Source organism: Eleutherodactylus coqui, chromosome 12 (genome assembly GCF_035609145.1).
Source record: "Eleutherodactylus coqui strain aEleCoq1 chromosome 12, aEleCoq1.hap1, whole genome shotgun sequence".
In the NCBI taxonomy this organism is placed as follows: domain Eukaryota; kingdom Metazoa; phylum Chordata; class Amphibia; order Anura; family Eleutherodactylidae; genus Eleutherodactylus; species Eleutherodactylus coqui.
The window spans coordinates 106,509,032-106,523,747 of record NC_089848.1 but is presented as its reverse complement, the minus strand read 5'-3'; the positions used below and the strand labels follow the sequence as shown (position 1 = coordinate 106,523,747).

The window sequence follows — 14,716 nt, the reverse complement described above, 5'->3', positions numbered from 1 at the left end:
CCAGGACTGACGAGACCTTATAGCCCTTATTGGGGAAGACGTTATATATGGTCTTATGGGGTCAGATGTTATATACGGTATGATCTTATGGGGGGAGATGTTATATATGATGTTATGGAGGAAGACGTTATATACGATATTATGGGGAAGACGTTATATATGATATTATGGGGAAGACGTTATATATGATATGTGGGAAGACGTTATATATGATCTTATGTGGGAAGACGTTATATATGATGTTATGTGGGAAGACGTTATATATGATATGTGGGGAGACGTTCTATATGATGTTATGGGGGGAGATGTTATATATGATGTTATGGGGGAAGATGTTATATATGATATTATGGGGAAGACACTATATATGATGTTATGTGAGGGAGACGTTATATATGATCTTATGTGAGGGAGACGTTATATATGATGTTATGGGGAAGACGTTATATATGATATGTGGGGAGACGTTATATATGATGTTAGGGGGAAGACGTTATATATGATGTTATGGAGGAAGACGTTCTATATGATGTTATGTGAGGGAGACGTTATATATGATGTTATGGAGGAAGACGTTCTATATGATGTTATGGAGGAAGACGTTATATATGATATGTGGGGAGACGTTATATATGATGTTATGGGGAAGACGTTATATATGATGTTATGGAGGAAGACGTTATATATGATATGTGGGGAGACGTTATATATGATGTTATGGAGGAAGACGTTATATATGATATGTGGGGAGACGTTATATATGATGTTATGGAGGAAGACGTTATATATGATGTTATGGGGAAGACGTTATATATGATATGTGGGGAGACGTTATATATGATGTTAGGGGGGAAGATGTTGTATATGATATGTGGGGAAGACGTTATATATCTCCCTCTGCTTAAAACCTCTGTGCTGCTTGCTTGCTGTGAATTGTGTATTTTGCATTTCATCTGTTTGCATCGGTAAATGATACTTTACTTTTAGTCACCTCTGCCATCCACCTCCCCCAAATGGCATCTTTCACCCATCCTTGCAGAGATGCTTTCTTTATCTAAGGAGAGCAATAAATTTCACTCCCCCCCCCCTTTTGGTCATTAGGTTTGCAATGCTAAAGTCAGCTGGCTAGTCAATTGGAACCTGATTAGCCACTCCCAGCTGTTTGCTAGTCGTACCTTAAACTTTCACTTTAATATCAGTGTAAGCTTGCATGCCACGCGAATGAGCTGTATTAGGCCTCCTTCCCACGAACGGATTTCCGCCGCGTAATTCGCGGCGAAAATCCGCTGCGTTGCCCGCAGCTATTAGGTTCTATTGAACCTAATAGTACAATGCTCACGATGCGTAATTCCACCGCGGAATTACGCACCGCGATTTCTCCCGTCCTCACCCGCAGCATGCTCTATTTTCTGCGGGTGAGGACGGGCTGTACGCACTGACGGCTTCCATTGCAGTCAATGGAAGCCGTCCATTCACGCTATCTCCCGCTGTAACCAGCGGGAGATAGCGTGAAAAAACGCTTTCCCGCCCACCGCCGAGCGTCATATGACGCCAAATGACGCGGTCCGGCCGCGTCACGTGACACGGCCGGCCGTGCACGTGACACGGCTGGTGACGCGAGGGCGGTGGGTGGTGACGGGCGGTGACGCGCGGCGGTGGGCGGGGAAGCGATTTCACGCTATCTCCCGCAGGTAAGTATAGGGGCTCTGGGGGGCGCCGTGACGGGCTTCACAGCGGAATATTACGCTGCGGAGCCCGTCACGCTCGTGGGAAGGAGGCCTTAAAGTATGAGCTGAGAAAGTATGATACAGTTCCATCATGGCAGTTCGACAGGTAGGCCACAAACTCTGCCTTAATGCTTTACACTTAAAAGCTATCGCCAATGTTGTCACTTCTGTTCTCATTCTTGCTCTCAGTTTCAGAACTTCTTTCAAGTGCCAACCTCTGGGGCGCTCTACTCACATCAGCCCCTCTCTCCTGTCCTCACCTATGCACAGCTCGCATGCACTCTTTACCTTCTTGCTTAGCCTCAAACCCCCTAGTGCCACTAACAAAAATAACAGTCTTCCTCATAAATCTCCTAATCATCTGCTAACCCTAACTATTCTGCTGTTACTAGCTGCTGGGGATATCTCTCCCAATCCTGGCCCGCCCTCCACTGCTCCTTCTTATTACCCCCTACCGGGCTCACTAATAAAATCCCCAAGCCCAACTGCTAGCCCATGCATAGCCTCCCCTGACTCCTTTAAATGTGCCCTCTGGAACTACCAGTCAGCATGTAATAAACTCCCCACTATCCACAACTTTTTTACTGCTAAATCTCTAAACCCGCTAGCTCTCACAGAAACGTGGATACAGCAGTCTGACACGGCCTCCCCTGCTGCACTGTCCTACAATGGCCTGCAGTTCTCCCATACCCCGAGACCAGATGACAGGCGTGGCGGAGGAGTAGGTGCTCTTCTCTCCCCGAAATGCACCTACCAGGTCATCCCCCCTGTACCCTCACTCACTTTTCCATCATTTGAGGTACATACGCTACGGCTTTTCCGCCCGCTGTCCATGCGAGTAGCAGTTATCTATCGCCCCCCCAGGTGCTGCTCGCCTGTTTTTGGACCACTTTGCTGCCTGGGTCCCCCACTTCCTATCCTGTGAAATTCCAACCCTCATCTTAGGTGATTTTAACATCCCCACTAATGACCCTATGTCCCCATCTGCCTCTAAGCTTCTTTCGCTCACCTCTTCCCTTGGTCTCTCTCAACTCACAGCCTCTCCCACTCACAGGGATGGCAATACTCTGGATCTGATCTTCCTCCGGCTCTGCTCTGCTGCCAACTTCACTAACTCCCCTCTCCCGCTCTCGGATCATAACCTCCTCTCTTTCTCTGTCACGCTCCCTAACATCTCTCCACATCCACCTACCTACAGTACCTACAGGAACCTTAAGGCCATTCACACCCAGAACTTTGCTGAATCCCTACAGTCCTCTCTGTCCCCCATCTCTCTCCTCACCTGCCCCAACCTGGCTGCCGCTCACTACAACACCGCTCTCAAACATGCCCTGGATGAAGCGGCGCCCCCCAGGACCCGAGCCATCCGATGTAGACCACGGCAACCCTGGATCACGCCTCAAACGCGCTTCATCCGGCGGTGCTCTAGAAGTGCTGAACGGCTGTGGAGGAAATCGCAAACGTCCGCAGACTTCCTCCACTACAAATTCATGCTCAGAACGTACAACCTTGCCCTCCACCATGCCAAACAAGTCTATTTCACCTCTCTAGTCTCCTCACTATCCCACAACCCTAAACGGCTCTTTGATACTTTTCACTCCCTTCTCAGCCCTAAACCACAGCCCCCGGTTTCTCAGTGCTGTAGAGCTGGCTGCTTAGTTCAAAAAGAAAATAGATGACATCCGTCAGGAAATAACCTCCCAATCCCAGACTAGCCCTGACCCTAGTCTTGTCAGCACTGCATCTAGCTCCTGCTCACTGTCTGTACTCAGACCAGCGACAGAGGAAGAAGTCTCCAAATTGCTCTTCTCTGCTCGCCCCACCACCTGCGCTAGTGACCCTTTCCCCTCACACCTCCTCCAATCCCTCTCCCCAGTGGTCATCTCCCATCTCACCACTATATTCAACCTCTCTCTGACCTCTGGCATCTTTCCCTCTTCTTTCAAACACGCCATCATATCCCCACTGCTAAAGAAGCCGACTCTGGACGCGACTGATGCTGCCAACTACCGACCCATCTCAAACCTCCCCTTCATCTCCAAACTACTAGAACGGCTGGTTTACTCCCGCCTTGTAAGCTACCTATCCACTCTCTCCTAGACCCCCTACAGTCTGGCTTCCGACCCCAACACTCAACAGAAACTGCCCTTACAAGGGTATCCAATGACCTACTGACAGCCAAATCGAGGGGCGATTACTCCCTACTGATCCTCCTCGACCTCTCCGCAGCATTTGACACTGTTGACCACAAACTCCCCCTCAGTATGCTACGCTCTATTGGCCTGAAGGATACTGCCCTCTCCTGTTTTTTTTCCTACCTATCTGACCGCTCTTTCAGTGTCTCCTTTGCTGGCTCTACCTCCCCTCCTCTTCCCCTTGCTGTTGGGGTCCCCCAGGGCTCTGTCCTCAGCTCCCTCCTTTTCTCTATCTATACAGCCCCTATTGGACAAACCATCAGGAGATTTGGCCTCCAATACCACCTCTATGCTGACGACACCCAGCTATACACCTCTTCCCGTGACATCTCTGCACCTTTACTCCAAAACATCACCGACTGTCTGTCCGCTGTCTCTAACACCATGTCCTCTCTCTACCTAAAACTAAACCTCTCTAAAACTGACTTACTGGTATTTCCACCCTCCACTAACCAACCTCATCCTGACATCTCCATCTCAGTGTGTGGCACCACCATAACTCCTAGACAACTTGCCCGCTGCCTTGGGGTCATATTTGATTCTGATCTCTCTTTTACCCCCTACATCCAATCTCTGGCCCGAACATGTCAGCTGCACCTCAAGAACATTGCAAGAATCCGCTCTTTTCTCACTGTGGACACGTTAAAAACGCTTACTGTTGCCCTCATCCACTCCCGGATCGATTATTGCAACTCGTTGCTGATCGGCCTCCCCTGCACCAGACTCTACCCCCTCCAATCCATCCTGAATGCGGCAGCCAGGTTCATCTTCCTGTCCAGCCGCTCCTCGGACGCCTCTGCCCTGTGCCGGTCACTGCACTGGCTGCCCGTTAAATACAGAATTCAATTTAAACTCACCACCTTCATCCACAAAAAGCCCTCCACAGTGCAGCGCCACCCTATATCGCCTCCCTCATCTCAATCCATCAACCAGCCCGGGCTCTCCGCTCTGCTAACGAAACCAGATTGAGCTCCCCTTTAATTCGAACTTCTCATTCCCGCCTCCAAGACTTCTCCAGAGCAGCACTGGTCCTCTGGAACGCACTACCAAAGGCTACCCGAGCAATCCAGGACTGGCAGAACTTCAGGCGTGCTCTAAAAACGTACCTCTTCAGGGAGGCATACCGCATTCCCTAAACAAACCCCTCTGTACTCTGCCTGATAACATGCTCCCTGACCTACTGACTGCAATCCCTGCTAGCCATCATAAACCGCTCCTGCAGTCATACTGTTTCTGCCGTCACACGGCTAAATGTCTGACCATTGTCTATGTGTATATCACCCCTCACTCTCCACCTCGCCATACAGTGCACATCTCCAGCCCCTTTACCTTCTGCATCACCCCATTACTTGTAGTATGTAAGCTCGTTGGAGCAGGACCCTCACCCCTATTGTTTCCATCAATTGATTACTATGTAACCTTGGTTCTGTAATGTTTGTACTTTTGTCTTTCTGTATCCCCCCTGTCTATGTAAGCGCTGTGGAATATGTTGGCGCTATACAAATAAAGTTTATTATTATTTATTATTATTATATGATGTTATGTGGGGAGACGTTATATATGATGTTATGTGGGAAGATGTTATATATGCTGTTATGTGGGGGAGACATTATATATAACGTTATGTGGGGGAGACGTTATATATGATATGTGGGAGAGACGTTCTATATGATGTTATGGGGGGAGATGTTATATATGATGTTATGTGGGAAGATGTTATATATGATATGTGGGGAAGACGTTATATATGATGTTATGTTATGAGGGTTAAAATTCTAAGTGCAACACCAATCGGGCCCACCCCACTTGCCCCGTTGCCGGCCGTAAGAATAGACACCACACAGAGGTCTGGTATAGTTTCTCACACGGGACATGGCTCTCAGCTGTGCCCACGTCGACGTCGTGCTTTATTACAGATTACATGAGATCTTATACATTCTGCCCCCTCACCACCACGGGGTGATGGGCTTATAACCATATATGGGAAGTCCGGATTTGCGGACTGAGACAGTGAAAGTCATACAACAGTCATAACCTTGATACTGGCGCCTCTGGCTTACGTACAGAAAATCACGTATTCAATTAACTCCAGTACAAAGAATCACCCACTCCATTCTAAGAAGTCCGGATTTCGGGCCTAAGACAGTGAAAATTATGTACATTTGAACATCTTGATATCTTGTTTCTGGGAAAACGGCCAAGTACACGCGTCCTTCGTCCGATTCTTCTTTGCTGATACATTTTGTTCAAGCCTGGCAAGGCCTCTTGGGATATCTGATGTAAGGCGACATATAAGTTTTTTTTTCATTTGGAATTGAATAAAACTTGCATACAGGTATAAAGCATAAAAAACACATATGGCAATATATATATATATATATACCCTCACAAACCCCCCTTAAAAACTTAATATGGAGATCAAGCATCAGACTTTGCACTCTTCCTCGGTCGTCTCTCCCTTGCGTCAGGGTTTCTCCACTGCCCGTAAGTCCCTACTCCTAAAAGGGAGGGATCCCTACCTCACCTCAGAAGGAGGCCATGGATTCCCTGGGCTTATTTCCGGGCCTCCATACCCTCTATCTGTACAAGTTAACACCCCACAGGGTGTGCCCTCGCCGGAACCTAAGGTCTTCTGCACTTTCCCTAGGCAAATGGGAAGTCCACTGACAGTCCATCTTATGAGACTGAGGCTGACACAGTACTAGTCCATCTCTCCATTCTTCTGGTAACATACGTGGTTGCCATTATCGGAACTGGCTCTTCATCTTTTTCAAACAAGGGAAATTTTGGTCACATTATCCAGTCCCTTACTCATACTCTTTTTGATCAAAGGGAAAATACACATACAGGAAATTACATACCCCACCTCTTTCTGCTAAAATCATATCCAGGGCTACTCTAGGGCCATGGATGCAGTGGGCCCTAACTGGTCGGCTAACCCTTGCAAAGCATCTCTAGTGTAGTTTACAAACCTCTGCTGATTGTAATAGATATAATTCATCCAATCTACATTATTATTAACAGTGACAATAGCAAATAAGGACTCAAAACTTGCTTTGACATGATCTCTAGAATTAAATTAATCTCGCACCCCCTTGGCACTCCTATTGCATCTATGTGTACATGTGGACCAAAGTTACCACCTTGAGCGTCAATGTCTCTCTTAGCACGATGCGGTGTTGGATTCTCACCCTCAGTGTACTCTTCATATTGCACATTTAATTGTATTAATTTTGTTCTGAAACAGGGAGCTAGTGTACAGTAGTCAAAGGTGTATGTTAGAGGAATTGTACCACATTATAGCATGTAAAGGATATGCAGGATCATTAGTTTTTTCAGTGCGAAGTGTGGATCCAAGTGGGCTTTCCTTCGAGCTTGACTGCAGTTGGGGTGGTGAACAACATCTGGTAGGGACATTCAAACCGGGTTTCTCGCTCAAACTTTTTTATATAGACCCTGTCACCTGGTTTTAGATTGTGACACTCATCTGTAGGACCTGGGAGAAAAGCAGAGACTACAGAATACATTATTGACAATTCCTTGGAGAGGCTCATGACAAAATTAACAAGAAAATCATTCCCCAAACTCTGCCACTGTGGCATGTATCCTCCTAAGGAAAAAAAACTAATGGAAAACACTCAATTCAAAATTTTACCATTTTCTTCATTGCCTTTTGTATCTACTTTCCCCCTACTCCGCGGACGGTAGGGTGTGTGAAAAGCCTAGAATATACCCAAAACAGACATGATGTGTTGTATTATTTCAACTGTGAAGTGTGTACCTTTGTTTGACTCAATCACTTCCGGTACCCCGTATCTGCAGATTACCTCATTCATGAGCTTCCGTGCGGTTACCTGCTTATTTACTTTGGTAACAGGGGAGGTCTCCAACCTGAAAAGACATCAACAATAACAACAAGCACATATTCATGCTTCCCAACAAGTAGGAGCTGAATGTAGCCAATTTGCAATCCCTGAAATGGGTAGAGTGGTCTAGGCAAGTGTGATGTGGCAAATTTATTTCTGCCCTGTTGCTTACGGCAAAGATCATGCAAAACTGGACAAATGATGCAGCAGCTACAGAAAACCAAGGATCCACCCGTCCTCGTTCAAGCGTCGTCATCATTGCTGCTTTGAGAGGTGCGTCTTTCCGTGCGTCAGCTGGGCCATCATTGGGCACAGGGACTATGGTAAGCAAGTTCTGTTGACTGTTCACCATACGCCGTCCCTTTTTAGTCCATTTGTAGTTTTAGTCAAAGTCCAAAGTTATAATCAAAGTCCAAGATTTTTATCAAAGTCCAAGATTTTTATCAAAGTTCAAGTTCAAATCAAAGTCCAAGTTATTGTTAAATTCTTCTTTTCTTCTTTCTTCCACGGCTTGAGGGCCGCTGCTTTTGCTGTGTGGTCTGTGATGGCGTTGCCTCTTGCTTCTTTGGTGTAGGAATTGGTGTGAGCTTTCCACTTTGTCAGGTAGAAGTAGGGCCTCCATGAGACTGCACCGCTGCAACATTTTTAATTGGCTGTCCTGCTGTGGTAAAAAACTGTCTGGCCTTCCATGTTGGGCCGTAATCATGAGCTATGCCAAATGCATACCGGGAGTCAGTGTAAATGTTTGCCGTCTTACCTTCCTCCACTCTACACGCCTCCGTGAGTGCTTTTAATTCCGCTTCTTGTGCTGCGACATGCGGAGACATTCTGCTTTTACCGTGTCATGTTGTGTAACCACCGTATATCCAGTGTGGAGTCGTCAATCACCCTGGGTACCATCTATAAAAAACAACTCAAAATATGCATTATTAACAAGGGCTTTCAGTAACTTTTTTTTAAAACTTAAATTTTCTTGTTGCATCAATGCTAGACAATCAGGCTGGTATTCTATTTCAAAAAAATCAGAACCTTGTTGCAAAAAATTTAAAACTGTAAAAATGACTTGCAAAAAATTTAAAAATGGCTGACTTGCAATACCTAAAATGGCTGACTTGCAATACCTAGATTACCTATGCATTCTCCTCCCCCCCTTTAAACCAGGGTACGCAATTGGAACAATAGTAGCCGGGTTTAAGTTATTACAACATTGTAAAAAGATTTGATGGAAGCAGATAAGGTCTGTAAGATGTTAGCATGTATAACAGAAACATGAGTTACACCGGGGCAGAATAATCTACAAAACATCTACTCATATTTGAAATGTGATATCCCTTTAAGTGAATTCATTATTAGTCTGTTCCTGCCTGCAGTCTTATCAAAATTTCAGACAGGAGAAAAAAAAACAAAACAAACTTTTACTAGCTGCTCAAAATTCTCACCCCCTCCCTCGTGCAAGAGGAGGGATGAAACATTACTACGTACTATTACATCATCTAGCTCCACCCCTTCGATATTGGCTCCGTGCGTCCGTCTTCTCAGCTCCTTTTCAGCGTAACAGTCCAAGCATCCACATCACAACCAAGCAAAGTCCCATGCATGGGGAGGACTTCTATCCCCAGTCAATTATCCACATCACACACTCCACGCAGCCCAAACACGGGTCACCAACTCTCATCCATCCATGCTCTCAAGTCTGCTCCGTCGCCCCCCTTGAAGGTGTACCAGTCCATGCAGATGCACGGACAAAAAAAGTTTGACAAACATACATACATCAGCTGAAAAACATTGAGGTGAGTGCTTATCATTTTATAAAGTACATAATTCTATTGAGATGAGATTGTGAATGAGCGCTATCTTTGACAAATTATGTGAAAAAGTTTGCTGAGTGACTGAAATATTCTATATTTCTTATCTACTGAAGCTATTATATGCTGTATTAAACACTGAAGTATTTAGTTTCTGTGACCCTGAATTTGGAGTGAGTTCTGAAAGCCCCCACCATTTTAAAACCTGTCTTATCTCTCCGCGACTATGAAACACATACTGAATAAGTTTTAGCTTAAACTATTGAAAAAAACATTTGAAATCATAATTAACACATATCCTGGGACCTTGCAACATTCATTTTCAACCCCTGTATAAGTAAGAATATACATTAGAAATTACTATATTTCCCTGCCTACTAAGACAGTATAACTAATTAAATTCATTTCAATTCATTGCAAGCAAGCCAAGATATTAACCAAGGTTGTTATTGCATTTTCTCTCTCGCTGTTATCTTCCTGACCTTGGAAGGCTACACAGAGTCGCAGCTACATGTCAACAAAACTCTTCTCCCCTAAAAGCAATCTCAGTTAACTATTTGCACTTACAGTATATATATATACACATATATATCCACCTAGTATGGATTATACATATTATCTATTATCTATCTTGTATTATACACATTTCCATCTCTCTTTACCAACAAATCACATGCATTGTAACTTACTTATCGACTTGCTTGTTACTCATACTTCTCTCCCCTACCTAACTGCCAATATAACCTTTAATAGACACTCTCCTGACGCCCTCTTGATCACTTACTGTACTTTTCAACATTTCACTTACGGATACTTTCTTAAACAAATAATGTGTACATACGTAACTTACTCTGACTGTCTATCTCTCTCCTCCTCCTCCAGCATTTTCTAGCAAACCTTGGTCTTTCAAGGCACCTCTCGGTCCTAAAGACCTCCCTCCCAGACACCATTTTGTAATCTGCCGTGCGGGTCGGTGTCACACATTTTCATTAGAGTTTTCTTACATTTTACAGATTCATCCACACGGCGGCAGCCCTTGAGGGGCTCTATCTTCTTTAATAAGATCTTACGCATATTACAACAACAATAATAACAATAATAATAACACGCTCCATAGAATGCATCCCTCTTAATTTTCAAATTGTCAGCCCCTTATATACCGGCAGAACAACCGAGGGTCCCTTCTCCTTATGGAACCAGCCCCATAAAAATGCATCTCTCTGAAATCAAATTGCTAGCCCCATATATAAGGCAAACCGACCGAGAGTCCCTTTTTTCTTATGAAGCCTATCTCACAAAATGCATCCCTCTCTGCTAAACCATTAACAACTAACTAAACTAAACCCGAGGGTCCCTTCTCTTGTGAGATTAAATGAAAATAAAGAGAGAAAAAAATTCTGCAGATACAACAAACAATCTCCACTATCGCTAAAACGCTACGGACTTCAAAGTACAAATAAACTACAGACTAATTTCTGGGTGAGCCATTGGTGCGCATATCACGGTCAGTGGTCCATGACGGCAAACCCGGAGCCCACACTAGTTACCGTGTAGAACTCTTAGGGCTCATGTCCACGGGCAAAATAAGAATTAAAATCCGCAGCGGATTTTAACTCTTCTTCTGCCCGCGGATCCGCACCCCATAGGGATGCATTGACCACCCGCGGGGTAGATAAATACCCGCGGATGGTCAATAAAAGGGATTTTTAAAAAAATGGAGCATTAAAAAATACGGACCATGCTCCATTTTCATGCGGGTCTCCCGCGGGGACGGCTCCCGCGGGCTTCTATTGAAGCCTATGGAAGCCGTCCGGATCCGCGGGAGACAAAAATCGGGATTTACTCACCCGCTCCGTTTCTTCTTTTCTCCGCGGCGCCATCTTCTCTCAGTCGCGGCCGGATCATTTTGCTTCGGGCCGGCGCATGCGCGGGGCACGTCACCGACGTCATCATGCGCTTCCGCCGAGCCGAAGAAAGAAGATCCGGCTGCGAGGCAGAGAAGATGACGCCGCGGTGAAGAGAAGAAACGGAGCGGATGGGAGGTGAGTTAATTCTGATTTATTGTTATTTTCGGCGCTCATGTCCGCGGGGCAGGAGGGACCCGCTGCAGATTCTCCATGGAGAATCTGCAGTGGATCTGATTTTCCCCGTGGACATGAGGCCTTAACCCAACCCGTCCGGTCACAAACCACAGATAGTCAGTCTCGCTGCAAGACTCTCAGCGTAAAACACAACATAAATATATGTCTGTCTTACCTGGAGTTCTAAGTGAGTTGATCAGGCTCGGTTTGCAGCAGGACGGTTTCTCTGTGACGTGGATCTGGGTGAATTGCGCTGTAAGCTCCGATTTTACCGCCCCAGTTGGTTGCGCCATTTATGAGGGTTAAAATTCTAAGTGCAACACCAATCGGGCCCACCCCACTTGCCCCGTTGCCGGCCGTAAGAATAGACACCACACAGAGGTCTGGTATAGTTTCTCACACGGGACATGGCTCTCAGCTGTGCCCACGTCGACGTCGTGCTTTATTACAGATTACATGAGATCTTATACATTCTGCCCCCTCACCACCACGGGGTGATGGGCTTATAACCATATATGGGAAGTCCGGATTTGCGGACTGAGACAGTGAAAGTCATACAACAGTCATAACCTTGATACTGGCGCCTCTGGCTTACGTACAGAAAATCACGTATTCAATTAACTCCAGTACAAAGAATCACCCACTCCATTCTAAGAAGTCCGGATTTCGGGCCTAAGACAGTGAAAATTATGTACATTTGAACATCTTGATATCTTGTTTCTGGGAAAACGGCCAAGTACACGCGTCCTTCGTCCGATTCTTCTTTGCTGATACATTTTGTTCAAGCCTGGCAAGGCCTCTTGGGATATCTGATGTAAGGCGACATATAAGTTTTTTTTTCATTTGGAATTGAATAAAACTTGCATACAGGTATAAAGCATAAAAAACACATATGGCAATATATATATATATACCCTCACAATGTGGGGAGACGTTATATATGATGTTATGTGGGAAGATGTTATATATGCTGTTATGTGGGGGAGACATTATATATAATGTTATGTGGGGGAGACGTTATATATGATATGTGGGAGAGACGTTATATATGATGTTATGGAGGAAGACGTCATATATGATGTTATTGAGGAAGACATTATATATGATGTTATGTGGGAAGACGTTATATATGATATGTGGGAAGATGTTATATATGCTGTTATGTAGGGGAGACTTTATATATAATGTTATGTGGGGGAGACGTTATATATGGTATGTGGGAGAGACGTTCTATATGATGTTATGGGGGGAGATGTTATATATGATGTTATGTGGGAGAACGTTATATATGATGTTATGTGGGAAGATGTTATATATGATATGTGGAGAAGACGTTATATATGATGTTATGTGGGGAGACGTTATATATGATGTTATGTGGGAAGATGTTATATATGCTGTTATGTGGGGGAGACATTATATATAATGTTATGTGGGGGAAACGTTATATATGATATGTGGGAGAGACGTTATATATGATGTTATGGAGGAAGACGTCATATATGATGTTATTGAGGAAGACATATATGATGTTATGTGGGAAGACGTTCTATATAATGTTATTGGGGGAGATGTTATATATGATGTTATGTGGGAGAACGTTATATATGATGTTAAGTGCGAAGATGTTATATATGATATGTGGGGAAGACGTTATATATGATGGTATGTGGGGAGACGTTATATATGATGTTATGTGGGAAGATGTTATATATGATATGTGGGGAGATGTTATATATGATGTTATGGAGGAAGACATTATATATGATATGTGGGAAGACGTTCTATATGATGTTATGGGGGCAGATGTTATATATGATGTTATGTGGGAGAACGTTATATATGATGTTATGTGCGAAGATGTTATATATGATATGTGGGGAAGACGTTATATATGATGTTATGTGGGGAGACGTTATATATGATGTTATGTGGGAAGATGTTATATATGCTGTTATGTGGGGGAGACATTATATATAATGTTATGTGGGGGAGACGTTATATATGATATGTGGGAGAGACGTTCTATATGATGTTATGGAGGAAGACGTTCTATATGATGTTATGGAGGAAGACGTTCTATATGATCTTATGTGAGGGAGACGTTATATATGATCTTATGTGAGGGAGACGTTATATATGATGTTATGGGGGAGGATGTTATATATGATGTTATGGGGAAGACACTATATATGATGTTATGGGGGGAGATGTTATAGATGATGTTATGTGGGAGAACGTTATATATGATGTTATGCGGGAAGATGTTATATATGATATGTGGGGAAGACGTTATATATGACATGTGGGGAGACGTTCTATATGATATGTGGGGAGATGTTATATATGATGTTATGGGGGGAGATGTTATATATGATGTTATGTGGGGAGACGTTATATATGATATGTGGGAAGATGTTATATATGATATGTGGGGAGATGTTATATATGATGTTATGTGGGGAGATGTTATATATGATGTTATGGAGGAAGACGTTATATATGATGTTATGGGGGAGATGTTATATGATGTTAAGGGGGAAGACACTATATATGATGTTATGGGGGAGATGTTATATATGATGTTATGGAGGAAGACGTTATATATGATGTTATGTGGGAAGACGTTATATATGATGTTATGGGGAAGACACTATATATGATGTTATGGGGGGAGATGTTATATAGGATGTTATGGGGGAAGACGTTATAAATGATCTTATGTGAGGGAGACGTTATATATAATCTTATGTGAGGGAGACGTTATATATGATCTTATGGGGTCAGATGTTATATACGGTATGATCTTATGGGGGGAGGATGTTATATCTGATGTTATGGGGAAGACGTTATATATGATATGGGGAGGATGTTATATATGATGTTATGGAGGAAAATGTTATATATGATCTTATGTGAGGGAGACGTTATATATGATCTTATGTGAGGGAGACGTCATATATGATCTTATGTGAGGGAGACGTTATATATGATGTTATGTAGGAAGACGTTATATATGATCTTATGTGGGAAGACGTTATA

The 14,716-nt window shown here is 44.0% G+C and overlaps 1 protein-coding gene across 1 annotated transcript in view; it reads right to left on the bottom strand.

The window, feature by feature from the left end:
* The window catches only part of SVIL (supervillin), a 160,130-nt gene that overhangs the window by 137,326 nt on the left and 8,088 nt on the right, over nucleotides 1-14,716 (bottom strand). The gene's annotated exons all lie outside the window — the stretch shown is intronic.